The following is a 14,965-nucleotide window of genomic DNA, read 5'->3' as shown; positions in this document are numbered from 1 at the left end:
TTTATTTTAGGGACTTATATTTGAAAGTACATTCAGAAAGCAATTAAGTAAATATAAACTGGAAAAAGTGAACATTAAATATGCCTAATTAGGAAGTACCTTCAAAATATTTCAGGCTTCAGTGGTCTAAAATCTTGTATACGTGTGTGAAGGTGTTGAAGATTTTCCAGATTGCTTAATGTCACAGAAGTCTGCCTCGGTCATTGAGAAAATGCATTGGCCAATGATGGCTGGGGACAGACCTTTGAGTTCAGTCTTGATGTTCCTCCCTGTGCTGCAGTTCTGAATGAGCACCTCTCTGCACAGAGTTTCCAAGAGCCTGTCTTAAATGACAAAAGAAACAAAAGAGATATACAGTGAATAACATCATACCAGGGCACAAAACTGCTCCCTACCACTGTCTCCTTTTTAAGGGACTTCCAGAGGCTGGGAGGTGCCTCAGTGGGCAAAATCCATGCTACACAGGCATGAGGACCTGAGTTCAGATGCCAGCTTCCATGCAAAAAAAAAAAAAAAAAAAAAAAAAAAAAAAAAAAAAAAAAAAAAAAAAAAAGCCGGCATGATGTCACATACCTGTAACCTCAGCCAGGAGTGGGGACAGGCAAATAATATGAGAATCCCTGGAATGAGACGGCCATTTCAGACTTCTATTAGAGAGTCTTCCTCCAACACTAGTGGGGACTTGATTAAGGAAAACATCTCAATGATGGCATCTGACTTCCACACATGCCCAAAGGGACAAGCACACCTGCACACCCAAAGAAATGGGCCAATGGATGCATTTTAATGAATGAATGAGGAATTCTGCTGAGTAATGTTATAAAAGCAACAGTTTTAAAATTAGAGTCATCACTCTGTTCTGATTTACTGACCTATTTTCTGGAATTATGCGTGTCTTTACACAGATCAGCTTCTTGACGTGAAGTCTTGGGTTTACTATGCTCACAAAAGCACAGGAAATCCAAGTTGAGAAATTCCTACTACTAAGCCTTCTCTCTTCCAAAGGGTTCAAGTTCCTAGAACTAGTTACGTGCTACTACTTACTGAATGTTAGACGGCACATATTGTTACTAAATCTTGAAATCCTGGGCAAAAGATCCTGAGGCACAATTACTGTTGGTTGTGGACAGTGCAGATGTCGAAAAGCATGGGAAAAAATGACAATAGGATTGGCTGTGTCACTTGCATCAGCCAATGGGACATTAGAAAGCATGATTCCATGCAAGCTATAACAGGGCTTGCTTGTCACCGTTGCATATTCATCATGGAAGGGGAATCCCTGTATCTATCTATCCATCTAGCATGCAGCCTGGGTCTCCAGAGGAACACATAGGGACCATCTTTCACATTCTATAATCAAGCTGTATCAAACATAAGAAAAAAATATTCCTCTGACCGAATGAGAGGCTGAGCACAGAACCATCCTAAAGGACAAGCTAATTTTCATAAAGCTCACACAGGTAATGACTGGTGTGTGTGTGTGTGTGTGTGTGTGTGTGTGTGTGTGTATGCAGATATGCTTGTGGCATGTATGTGAAGGTCAGAGGACAATTTTGGGGGACCTAGTCCTCTGTTGGTCTACATTTCTGCCTTGCTGCTGGGATACCAGAGTATAGCAGGCCAGCTGCTCAGGGAAGGCAGGACACAGTCAGTACTATGTCAGGTTACATGCCTGCCTAGCCACTAGAATGTCAGAATGCAGCAGGTGGGCTGCTCAGGGACAGGATGTAACCTGGGGATCCCTAGCCCGGCAAGAATGAAAGGTCCTGCTGTTCTCTGGCCTGGCCTGAAAGGTCTAAATGTCACAGCTCTTCAAGGGAAAGCCAGAGCAGGCAAATGGCAAGTGGTTTCAGTGGGGGGATGTGTCTGTAATCAACTTCAAATGACACCAGTAGCCAGAGAAAACTCTTCCCTGACGTGTTGCAGGTCAAAAAGACAGTCACCCTCAGAGGATTCTTGGTGAAATAACTTGTGCATGTTATTCCTTGTGGACAGAGACCTTATAAACACTTTGGAGGTAGAATTCAGGGGTAGATGCTCCTCATTGGCTCAGTCTGAGATGTTAGGGATGATTTATTTGCATGGGGAAGGACTTTAAGTGTTGTCCTTCATCATGGTTCTCCTAGTGGGGGGTGCCATGGTTCTCCTAGTGGGGTGCCATGGTCCTCCTAGTGGGGTGTCATGGTCACGTGTTCCAGGTCAGGTAGAGTCTGACAGAGAGCTGATTCTAATGCCTACCATTCTTGGTGATGAGAGTCACTGGGGTTTTGAACCTGCATCAACCTTACTAGTTCTTCTGTCTTGTGATATGGTCCACCCACCCCACAGTCCCACCTCCCCCACAGCCCTCCCCTTCCATCTAGTTGAATCGGGGCATTTCCTGTTATTTCAGCTACCAAGACTCCTACTCCAAGGTAGCTGGCCTCACTGACTGCAGGGTGACTCTCCCACCTTGACATAGGAGTACTGGGATTACAAATGTGAACCACTGGGTCAGACTTCTTAACATGAGTGCCAGGGATTAAACGGGTTGGCAGCATTGTGCAGCAAGTGCATTCATTTGTGATGTAACCCCTGTACTAGGGTTACTTCTATATTAGTCACGATTTCTATTGCTGTGAGAAAACACCATAGGCAGGGCAGCTTAGAGGACAAAGGATTTATTTGGGCCTTGCAGTTCTAGAGAGTTGCTAGTGCATGATGGGAGAACAGGGGTGGCTGGCATCAGGCAACTGGAACAGCAGCTCACATCTTTAGCCTCAAGCAGGAGCTGAAAAGGAGCATCATGGTGACAGTATCCCAAGGAGCAAAGTGACTCACATCATAGTGGCCTAAAAATGGAAAGAAGGAAAGAAAATAAAACAGCATAAGTAAGAGGTAAGGGGAAAGCCAACTACCGTGTCATAGCGCCAATGATCTACTTGCTTCAACTAGGCTTCATCTTCTGGTAATCCACAGAAGTACGAATTTATCAAACTTGGTCCATACCTTATGACATGTTGTCTCTAAATAGTGCTAAGGATTGGAGATCAGGACCTCTGTACACCACATGTCAGGGGATGTTCATATGCAGCCACAACAGCCAGGAGGTTGCTTCCTAAACCTGCCTCTCAACACTTACTGTTACTTAAGTAACATTTATTGTTACTTTGTGTTACATCTTCATTCCTAGACCCTTCCAAGTAACTAACCCTATGGCTGCATTTCCAAGACACAGCCATCCTTGCTTCTTTCTGTATTTTTGTTGTGGTTGCTTGGTTGGTTGGTTGATTGGTTTTCAAGACAGGATGTCACTATGTAGCTCTGTCTGCCCTGGAACTGATTATGTAGACCAGGCTAGACTCAAATTCACAGAGATCCACCAGCCTCTGCCTGTCAAGTGCTAGGATTAAAGGCATGAGCCAGTATGCCCAGCAATTTAATTTTTCTAGAGAGGAATTTCAATATGTACTAAAGAATCATTTTAGATTTCTAACTAGGATCATACTAAGCATATCTGGCAACATTTAAGAACAATAGCCACATAAAAACTAACACTAATACAGAAGTTACAAGAACATAGTGCTCTCTCTGCCTTCTGACATTTGTTACACATTTTGAAGGGTTTATACTTTTATTCACAAGAATGTAACAGTGTTACTATTTCCTACGTTATACCTGTTGAAGATTTGAACAGAATATTTGATATACCTTTTACCAGGCTACTTATTGGACCTATTTGGGGAAACTTTTCATGTATTTTAGACAGGTCTACATCCTCCTGGATCTTTTTTTTCTACCCCCATTGACTAGGTTTTACATATACTGAATATTATAATTCAGAAGAGTAACACTTTTACTCATCTCTCTAGTTATTCTAATTCTCATTTTAGCTTGCCCGCTGTTTTCCCATGAGTACCTGGGCACATGAAAGATATTGATTTTTATTTCCCACCTTTCCCTTGATTGTGGTTTTAGTAGAATCATCTCTAGTCCCTCAGCATGAAGCATAACACTGCCTGCTGATTTGTCAATATCTTTAGAAGGTTAGTCAATTCCCTTCTTTTCTCAGTTTATTAATTATTTTATGTGTTATTGGCATTGCATTTAAGCCACTGTCTTTACTATTAGCTCCTAAGACAAGTGAGTTCTGAAAAAAAAAATGTATCAGTTGTTATTGTATACTCTGTTATTAGGTTTTAAAAATGAGTTTAGTAAAAGTGTTATAAAGAACTTACAAATAAAAAGTATCTTGAACTTGATTTACTCTTTTACAGTAGAAAAGACTGTATATAGTTCTAGACTGTGTACAGCCTGTAAAGAAGAATGTTGCTTTTACATAGATAAGACAGGGATGATTAAAGAGAGCAGGAAAAAAGGTCAGAGAAGGCCTTGAGAAAAGACAGAGAGAGAAAGAGAAAGATGAGAGCTGGTACAAGAATTGGTTTTCAACCTCTCCATGGTTGTCAGCCCTACTTTCTTCTATCTTGGGACCATTAATTGGGTTATTTTTGCTTATTTCTTTTGGTTCCTGGGCCTTAAATAGGCTGACTAACTTTGTGAAACAACAGATAGATAATTTGATAGCAAAACCTATTCAGATACATTATCATTATTCAGATACATTATCTATGGAAGACCATGAGACTCAAGATGAGGTTGTTACTCTATCCAGGATGTTCCCAAATCCCATCTCCACCCAACCTAAAAGAGGAAACTTCCTCTCCTAGACCAAGCAGAGAGGGGCCACCCAGAAGCCCCTCTGACTGGTGATCTGAATTCTTGCATAGGCTGCGAGGCTAAGCACTGCAAGGGAATATAAATAAAAGTTAAAAATATCTTTCTGGGTTCCCTGAGGGACAAGCCTGACTGCATAGGAGTTGATGTCAAAAGTATCCCCTCTCCAGGAAAAAGACATTGGGATGGGTATGGCCCTCATGCCTCACTGAACAATGACAGGAGGACTGGAGCCATTACAAGGTCCTCTTTACTGGAGGTCAGACCTCTATCCCCACCTTTGTAAGATTAAAATCACCATGGCCCTTCTATGCTTGGAGAAGGGAGGAGATGTCAGGGTAGCCCTGCTTATACACTGAAGGCCTAAAATCAGCCATAAACCTAAGATTAGCAATAGGCCTGACATACATGCCTGGTAACACAGTCGTGGGTCTCTGTGGAAAAACACTGAAACAGATGGCTATAAGCTATTGTAAACAGGCAGCTTCTGTGGAAATTTACCAGCCTGAGTAGTCATAGACCTTGTAAATAGGCAGCCTTGGCATATAGTACCAACTTAGATAAGGACAAGTGAATCATAGGCAGAGTCATAGTGACCTGTCCCCTGAACCTTCACCCAGCTGATGCCCTGTTCTGAAAGATATCTGTACTCCCCCTGAACACCTATGCTCCTTCGTTATCCCCTTCCCCACAGCCTGCCTTGTTGTGTTTATAACCCCTGTGTTAAAAAGTAAAAATTACGATTTGATAATAAAAAAATAAAAATAAAATAAAAATAAAATAAATAAATAAATAAATAAATAGCTAGGAATCTGTACTGTAGAATAACCCAGTATAACATATATTGTGAAAAAAAGTAAATTGGATATTTTTAAAAAATATAAATATAAAAAAAGAGTAGCAGTACTCTGTGACATATTTCTAAGGAATATTTTAACTTCCTTTATCTGTATAAGTAACACTTAAAAATATTTTCACAGTGATTCACTTGCCTACTGTATTTCTCAGAATATATCCCTGTCATTAAAGAAACTCATTATTGTGTCTATATGGTAAGAATTATTCATGTGTAACTACAAATCAGTATGCTGACCCTCAGAAATGCTTCTTAGCAAATATTGCTGCTTTAATAGAAATCATAATCAAGTAAGTATTAATTTCTCATATATATGTATATATATAAACATTCTTCTACTTAAAAAATACTATAACCTCTATCAAAAAAAAAAAAAAAAAAAAAAAGCATCACACAGAAAAACTAACCAGACCCAAAATCTGCCTATCTATCAGAATGGGTAAGTCAGTAGCCGGGGAGCTTCACAATGAATCTATATTTTCACTAGCAAATATATTTTTATTCATTTACCCACCACTGAAAAATTAAAGACAGTTAAAACTAGAAAAAAAATTAACTCTAGCTTGTGTTCACTCCATGCCCCAACTGTTATTAGTTTATCCAACAGCACTGTATTCGTGTATTTCTGAGTTGTAGGGATAACAGATATGCTGTTAATATCCAGCCAAGCATGTGGTACACACCTTTAATCTCAGCACATGGGGAGGCAGAGGCAGAGAGGCAGAGAGGCAGAGAGGCAGAGAGGCAGAGAGGGAGAGAGGCAGAGAGAGGCAGAGAGAGGCAGAGAGAGGCAGAGAGAGGCAGAGAGAGGCAGAGAGAGGCAGAGAGAGGCAGAGAGAGGCAGAGAGAGGCAGAGAGAGGCAGAGAGAGGCAGAGAGAGGCAGAGAGAGGCAGAGAGAGGCAGAGAGAGGCAGAGAGAGGCAGAGAGAGGCAGAGAGAGGCAGAGAGAGGCAGAGAGAGGCAGAGAGAGGCAGAGAGAGGCAGAGAGAGGCAGAGAGAGGCAGAGAGGCAGAGAGGCAGAGAGGCAGAGAGGCAGAGAGGCAGAGAGGCAGAGAGGCAGAGAGGCAGAGAGGCAGAGAGGCAGAGAGAGAGAGGCAGAGAGAGAGAGGCAGAGAGAGAGGCAGAGAGAGAGGCAGAGAGAGAGGCAGAGAGAGAGGCAGAGAGGCAGAGAGAGAGGCAGAGAGGCAGAGGCTGGTAAGTATCTGTGAGTTTGACGTAGACCTGGTCTACATAAAGAGTTCAAGGGCAGCCAGGGCTACATGGTAAGACCATGTCTAAAAAAAAAAAAAGCCCTTTTAAGATGTTTGTATGTTTGTTCATAAATGATACTACATGGCTTGCTACCTCTTATTTGTTAGCTGTAGAGTTGGATCAAAACTAGGTAGCTAGATTTGTGGTCTGTCTTTTCTCTCTATCCAAGGTGACCTCACTGGTCATGGAGAAGGCAATGTTTAAGCCAAGGAGTGAGGCATGCAAATGCTTGGGGATGTAAGGCACACAGGCACTGCTTGTCATGATAAATAAATAAATGTGCTCTATTCTTTTGGTGGGTTCACGCGAACGCATTTCTCGCCACCACCCTAAATGTTTTGGATCCACAAATGAAAGATACACATGCCGACTTATTTTTTAATATGCCTTAACTAGTTCAATGGCTGGGCCACTCCTGGACCTCCACATGGCTAACACAGGCCCCTCCAATATTTCTGAGTTAGTACTTGCTAAATCTATATTTCATCTCTGCTACCCCAGACCCAATGGGAGAGTGGCCCCTGGGACTACTTTCTCCAATTCTTACATATCTGTGGGCTCTCTCTCCTGCACCTTTTCCCTCGTGTCTGTGCCCTACCCCCTTTCATGGCAGACTCTTCCTCTCTGTATTTCTTGCCCAGGAATTCTAAAAATCCCACCTCCATCTCCCTGCCCAGTCAATGGCCATTGGCAACTTTATTTCTCAATCAGAGCCAATTAGGGCCAAGCTTCTTTTAGCTTATGTGCAGGGCACAGCAAACAGGTTTTTGGGTTACATAATTAGCATGAGAACATAAGCATGTACAATTTCTCATACTGATCTCTAATTCGGTGGCTACTTCTAAAGTATGCCAGGCTTAGCACTGCAACCAAGGGGTGAAAGATTCAGAAGAAATTGTCAATTTTCCCCTTGAGTCTAGGAAGGAGAGGGTATTGATTAGTCTGCTAGAAAAGAAACCTCTATAGGAGAGAACACCATGGTATATTGAGGGGTGGTAAGAAAATGTTCCAGCTTCCTGTAGAGGGCCACCTATGGAGTCCCTGCTAAAGACATTGCTTCAAAGAGGTAGAAAGAGTAGGGCTTCCCCAGGTAAAGGAAAATATTCCTCTGTGTGTGTGTGTGTGTGTAGAAAGAGAGAAAGGGGGAGAGAGAGGGAGAGAGGGGAGAGAGAAAGAGAGAGGGAGAGGTCTGGAGCAGTGGCTAGCATGCAATGGTATTGAATACCATAGGAGGGAGGTACTAGGCTCTCTGCCCAAAAAAAGCTAGGAGGAGTCATGTCATATTCTGCCAACCCAGGCTGTTATTTAAGGGCTCACATAAGACAGGTGAATGATTTGATCACATTTTGTACCCTGTGCCAAGGATATTGAGATAGATGCAAACCTGAAGCCAAGAGGAGGGATTTTCCACATGAGAAAGAACAGGAAGGAAGACCATAAAGAAGCAAGCACAAGAGAGGGAGAGGAGGAGGAAGAGGAGGAGGAGGAGGAGGAGGAGGAGGAAGAGGAGGAGGAGGAGGAGGAGGAGGAAGAGGAGGAGGAAGAGGAGGAAGAGGAGGAGGAGGAGAGCAAAGGGAAAGGGGTGGATGGGGAAGTTGTGAAGCTGTTGACAATGGGTGGGCTCTGAGGACTCACTGGAAGGAGGAGGAAGGCTCGCTCAGAGTGCAAGGTGATCTTGCTTTTCTGGGTTGAGTAACATCCTATGGGGTGAACTTCCTCTCACCTAAGGAATAATGGAAAAGGAAAGAGTGGCAGAAAAGTGCTAAAAGTTTCAACGCATCCATCAAGACATTCAGTGTCAAATAAAAGGTATAGGAATCAAACTCCCAGACATGTGTGCTCTCCCTTTCTTCAAAAGCACTACCTAATACGCCAAGTCTATGATCCTCCTTTATTTGGGGCTCAATTCCCAATTTATTTGCATTCACGATTCTTAAAGACCAAATAACCCCAGAGATAACTATTAATCGGATCTCCAGAGGCCTGTCTGACCCCAGGAGATGCTGATAGTCTGGACAGTCCAGATCTTAACTGCTGGAAATATCAATGCAAGCAGCTAGCTTCACAAATACTTCAGAGTTCCTCTTTGGTTTTGGCTTTGGCTAGAACCCCATGTCTGTTATTGTCCCCCTCCCAGGCACACACCCCTCCGACTGTAGGAAGCCTTCTGTAATGATGTCTGTTCCACCGTCTTTCAACGGACAAAGGATTATATCTAAGAGTGTCCTTGTCATTGCATTGCTCCCTAAGAGTGGAAACTCGGCTCTGCCCTTCTGCATCTCTTTGCCATGCATGTGTGTGTTACAGTGTGTCGCCTGTGTTTGCAAAATGTCACTGAAGCCAGAAGGCGCCCGTGTTCTGTCTCCCTCAGTTCTCCTCCACCTCACCTCTCATTCTTCCTACTGAGTGAACCAGTGTGTACTGGCTAGTTTTGTGCCAACTCGACACAAGCACAAGTTATCTGAAAAGATGGAAGATGAGCTGAAATGGTTCTATAAGATCCAGCTGAAGAGCGTTTTCTTAGTGATTAATTGGGGAGGGCCCAGCCTTTGTGGGTGCTACCAACCCTGGGCTGGTTGGTGATGCTGGTTTTACAAGAAAGCAGACTGAGCAGCCAGTAAGCAGCATCCCTCCATGGTCTCTGCATCACCGCCTGCCTCCAGGTTCCTGCTATGTTTGAGTTCCAATCCTGACTTCCCTCAGTGATGGATGTTATCTGTAAGTGTAAGTCAAGTAAATCCTTTTCTTCCCAACTTACATTGGGTCGTGGTGTTTTATCATAGCAGTGGTAACCCTAACTAGGACAGAAGTTGGTACCAGGATAGTGGGATGTTGCTAAGACAGAACTGACTGTGTTGTTTTGGGGAGGACTGTGGAAGGACTTTGGAACTTTGGGTGAGAAAAGTCACTGAGCGTTGGGAGCCTGGTGATCGCTTCTTGGAGTAGGATAATATTTAACTTAACTTTGATTCTGACAGGATCCCACAGGTGAGAAACTTTGAATTTTAAAAGACTTCATTTGAAAGAGATTGATTTTTTTAAAAAGCATTTGAATTTTAAAGACTGTCGGACTTTTCTAATTTGAAAAGGTAATGAAAGTGCATGCCTGTATAAAGAACATACACAAGTTCATAGAAGCTCAGCCCTAAAACCCCCAAGGAGAATACTCCAGTGTCCACCATGAAAATGTCTACATAGATTCTGGGGTGCCTGTCCCACTAATAGTGGACCACTATTATGCAATAAAAATATAAAACATGTTGGAATAAAAGTACAGCCATGATCCCCAGAAACACTATGTTAAATCATAATCTTAAATAATCATGATGGATCCCAGGTTGGACTCCTGGCCTCTAGAATGGTGAGGTGCTAAATTTGCGTGTTCATCCATGAAGCTTACATTATTTTCTGGTGAACTTAGAAAACTGATACAGGAGGTGGTGTTAGACTCTATGATGCTTCCCGTGTGAACAGAGCAGAAGAGTTTTATTTGAAAAAGAAAATGAAAAACCTGTTGACAGTATTAAATCTCTAAAATGTGGAACAAGACATATATATTTGTTGCACGTCCAGTAAATTAAAAGTGACTCAGTAAACACTTTGCTGAATAGACTTTGTGGTCACCTTTCCCAAGATCAAAGGCTCTCCTCTCTCCTCCCTCTCTGTGCTGTGTCTCATATCAGAGTTACCATTATACATTGTCCTGTAATTTTATTTCAGTTTTTCGTTTGACAGAGGGTCCATTCAGAACTGACCTAGACTTCATATCAATTGCATAGCTTCTTTATTCCATGGTCTTTTTTCTTCTGTATAAAATTGATTGGTATATTAATATAACTCACTCAAAGGTGAGTGAGTGGTGAACACTGACATTCCAGTGGTCACTTGTCATTGACCGCCCCCCAGAGCCTCATCATCACTGTCATTTCATAATTTTATCGTTTCCATCTCCCTTCTATTCTCACTCAATTGACCACTAAATGTGTTGATTTCATCACTATCATGAGATTTTCCCCCCATTCTAACTTCCAGTTATTTGTTACAATTTTTGTTTAAATATTTACATTATGTCAGAAAAACTTACCCAAATCTCTTGGCAATTTTACTGTATTTAGTTTACTGAAGTAGTTTGAAGATTTTAGGCCTGTCTACAACAGAATGAGACAACGTACTATTTTCTTCTCACAGTGTTAATGTTTAGTTCGTTAAGTCAACGCGTCTTCAGCTTGCCCATCCATGTTTTGATATTCATGGATGTATAATATATTTAGTTAGCTTTTGGTCTTGGTTTAAATAATTTGATTGGTTTTGTATTATACATTTCATGTTTCTGGACTTTGTTTAATGGTAAGTTGTTTTAAAGTCATTTGTTACAGTCTGAAGACTGGCTCAGAGGTTAGGAGCATGCATTGCTCTTGCAGAGAACCTGAGGTCTAATCCCAGAAGGACCACAACTGCTAACAACTCCAGATCCAGGAGATCCAAAAGGCAGCACTCTTCTGGCTTCCTCAGGAGCTGCACACAACTTTAAAAAATATATTTGGAAAAAAATCTATCAATTGGTGGAGTTATGTAAACGTGATATAGTTCAGAAATTCCATACACTTAATATATGTACATATGTGTGTATGTCCATATTTTCACAGAAATAATTTCTCAATTTTTATCTTTTGTATATGTGGGACACTAAAATTGACTTAGATCCACCAGATATCTCTTTGTACAGTTAATAATTTAGATAGTAAAATAATTACTTTGCTCTATTTTATATTTTCCTGCAGTTTTTAATTAGCAATGCACAGTTTAGAGTAGTCAAATATATATATAATTTAAAACATAAATGAACTCTTTCTCCTGCAACCATCACTGTGATGGTTTGTATATGTTTAGCTCAGGGAGTGGTACTATTAGGAGGTGTGGCCTTGTTGGAGTAGATGTGTCACACTGTGGGTACCAGCTTTAATACCCTAGCCCTAGCTGCCTGGAAGTCAGTCTTCCACTAGCAGCCTTCAGATGAAGATGTAGAACTCTCAGCTCCTCCTGTATCAAGTCTTCCTGGATGCCTCCATGTTCCTGCCTTGATGATACTGGACTGAACCTCTGAACCTGTATGCCAGCTCTAATTAAATGTTGTCCTTTGTAACACTTGTATTGGTCATGGTGTCTGTTCACAGCAGTAAAACACTAAGACAATAAAAACAAAGACAGTAAAAACTAAGACAATCAACTTTACCAGTTTGTGGGTTTTTTCTCCCCAAGGGCAGTCATATGAACATGCATGGGAGAATGTACCTGCTGGTTTGTGTTTTCACATTGTTATCCAAATAACAATAGATCTTGCATATAGAATAGGTTGGCTCGTGTTACATTGGCTGAATGACATTTCAATACACAGCTATGCCAAAATTGATTCATCTAATATTGCTGTGCTTTTATCCTAAACTCCCGATACTTCTAAAATGTACTATTTCATGCAGTCCCCATGGCGTGTTGTGTATGCGACAAAGACTGTTTGATGAAGAAAGGCTGAGAAGTATTGATTTGCCAAGGTAAATAAGATATTTAAATGTTGAATGGTTAGTATTAAAAGATCTGTGTTAGAAGTCAGATGCTCACGATCCATTTTAGGCTGGAAAATGATTGTTGCCTGACAAAATTAGACTTATTTTTTTGGGGGGGGGGACGCAAATAAAGAGCACTGAGAAAAGATTCCTCTTGTGATAAAGTCCTCCCTCCTGGTGTAAGGTAGCTATGGAAGGTAGCCAAATGAGGACGTGGACGCCATTGAGAATAGGCACCTCCATGTTTCCTTGGACTGTGCTTCCTCAAGATGTAAAATGCCATATAAACTTGAGGTCTCAGGAATTCATCGAAAGTCAGTAAAGAAAAAGTTACTTCCTTTTTTTTCAAAAGGATTAAATTTGAGTTCTAACCCTAGAGACATGGCATTCTGATCTGCCCCAGATATTAAAATGTTACATGTGACTGACTGTCTCTCCCTTTAAACACTAATGCAGTTTGGTCTGTCAGTCACATGGTCTAGAGACCACTCTCAGGAAAGCCAATTCATCTGAAGGCATGCTAAGGAGATGGTACGAATAAGTATCCCTTCAGTGAGGTCATGAGAAGCCCACCCTTAAGGCAGTTGCTTGAGGACCTTCGTTTCTCTTTCCCCCTGGAATTCCCAGCTTGTCTGCCCTGTTCCTTTTCTCTTGGACTCTCATGACATGCTCCTCACGTTTCCTGTTGAATTCATTTTCAACTTCTATTAATGGGAGAGAGACCCATAAGAGAGCTCCAATTCCCCTAGCTTTGGCTCTCACGTGTGCCAGTGGAATGACAGCAAGGATGTCAGTGTGCTGTGTGCAGCAGGATGAGGCTGAGGCTGCGGAAGAGACAGGAGAGGTGTGGTGTCTTCAGATGTTAGTGCTCAGAAGCTTCAAGAAGGGGTGGGCATTCAGAGCTCATGAATGGTTTGTGTCTAATCACCAATGAACTTTGCTGCTGTTGTGACCAGACACCTGACAAGAATCAGCTTAAAGGTGGAAGGATTCATAGTTCAGAAGCCATGAACCACCATGGTGGAGAAAGTGTGGTTCTATGGGGCACAGAAACAGGATGCCGGAGCTCAGATTATTCATTTTCTTCCTTGTGTGGGATGGTGCGACCTACATCCAGAGTGGGTTATTTTCTCTTTTGGTTTTCTCCCCTGAAACACCTCACCAATACTCCAAATTAAACAGCAGAGTAACAATAGCAGAAATTTCTAGAACTTTCGTAGCAGAGTGAATGGACCACAAGGACTTGAACCCGTGCCTGAGGCTATCCCAAAATGAGAGCTATAACACTGAGGCGAAAATAATTCCAGCAATTATTTGACTGTTTGGTTGCCTGATTGACTGTTTTTTCCTAGACAGGATCTCAGTATTGATCTAGTTGACCTCAGACAGTGTGCAGCCCAAGTCGACCCTTGCCTGCTTGGTCTTCCTTGCCTGTGAGTCCGGAGTGCACAGGTGTGTGCACAGGCAGCTTCCATTATTCTTCATTCACTCATTCTCTCCACATGAGACACTCCTGAGAGTTCAGATCTGAGTAAGAACGCTTGGTCACGCTCATGTCATAGAGCCTCTGTTCATCTGTGCACTTGCCTTCAAGGATGCTCTCTTCCCTGCCTGACCCTAAGTGCAGGCAACGAGAGAGCCCTTTATTATTCAGTCTGGGTGTCAGAGTTCCTTCCACTGTTGTAACGCCCTCTGCCAACTGCCAGGAAAGGTTTGCTTTCTCTCAGACTGTGTGTGTTCTCTCTAGCAGTGTGGCAATGATCCTAACACCCTGCTGTGTTTTAATAGCCAATTTAGGCTGGCCATTAAAATACAATGGCACACTATAAAACCACAGAAATGATGAGATCCTTCTAAGTGCAGCTCCCAAGGAGACAGAATTCTAAAAGGAGAGAAAGCTTGACTGGGCCGATGGCAGGTGTGGACGGTCTCATCTCATCACCTTAAAACTGTTTCTACCTTTCATGCTGGTTTCTGCATCCTGAGTTATCACATCAGGACCACTGAATGACGCTCCACCAAATGGGACCTCCTAGCCTGTGGTGGGATCTGCAGTGACCTCATAAACTTGTGTTACAGTGACATCATCAGCCTGTGGTGGTGAGTATGTAGTCTCACATTCCAGCTCTGTCAACTAGAAGGAACTGGAGAACTAACTCTTTGGGGACTCTGAGTGTTCTCTCTCTCTCTCTCTCTCTCTCTCTCTCTCTCTCTCTCTCTCTCTCTGTGTGTGTGTGTGTGTGTGTGTGTGTGTGAGAGAGAGAGAGAGAGAGAGAGAGAGAGAGAGAGAGAGAGAGAGAACGAGAACGTAGAAGTCAAAGGACAATCTCAGTGTCATTACTCAGATTTCTTGGTTTCTACCTTTTTCTTTTTTGAGACAGGCTCTCTTACTGGTTTGGACACAAGCTAGGCTGTCTGCAAGCCCCAGGAGTCTGCCTGCCTCTGCCTCTCTGGCACTAGAGTTACAGATACATGCCACCACAGCAGGTCTGTGAATGCGGCTCCTTGAATAACGCCAGGTTGAGTTTACTGAGGTGTCCACACTGCTTGGTTTCCTTCTTCAGAATGTGTCCTCTCCAGA

The sequence above is a fragment of the Arvicanthis niloticus genome, chromosome 21, assembly GCF_011762505.2.
Source record: "Arvicanthis niloticus isolate mArvNil1 chromosome 21, mArvNil1.pat.X, whole genome shotgun sequence".
In the NCBI taxonomy this organism is placed as follows: Eukaryota; Metazoa; Chordata; class Mammalia; order Rodentia; family Muridae; genus Arvicanthis; species Arvicanthis niloticus.
This window is presented reverse-complemented; position numbering follows the sequence as displayed.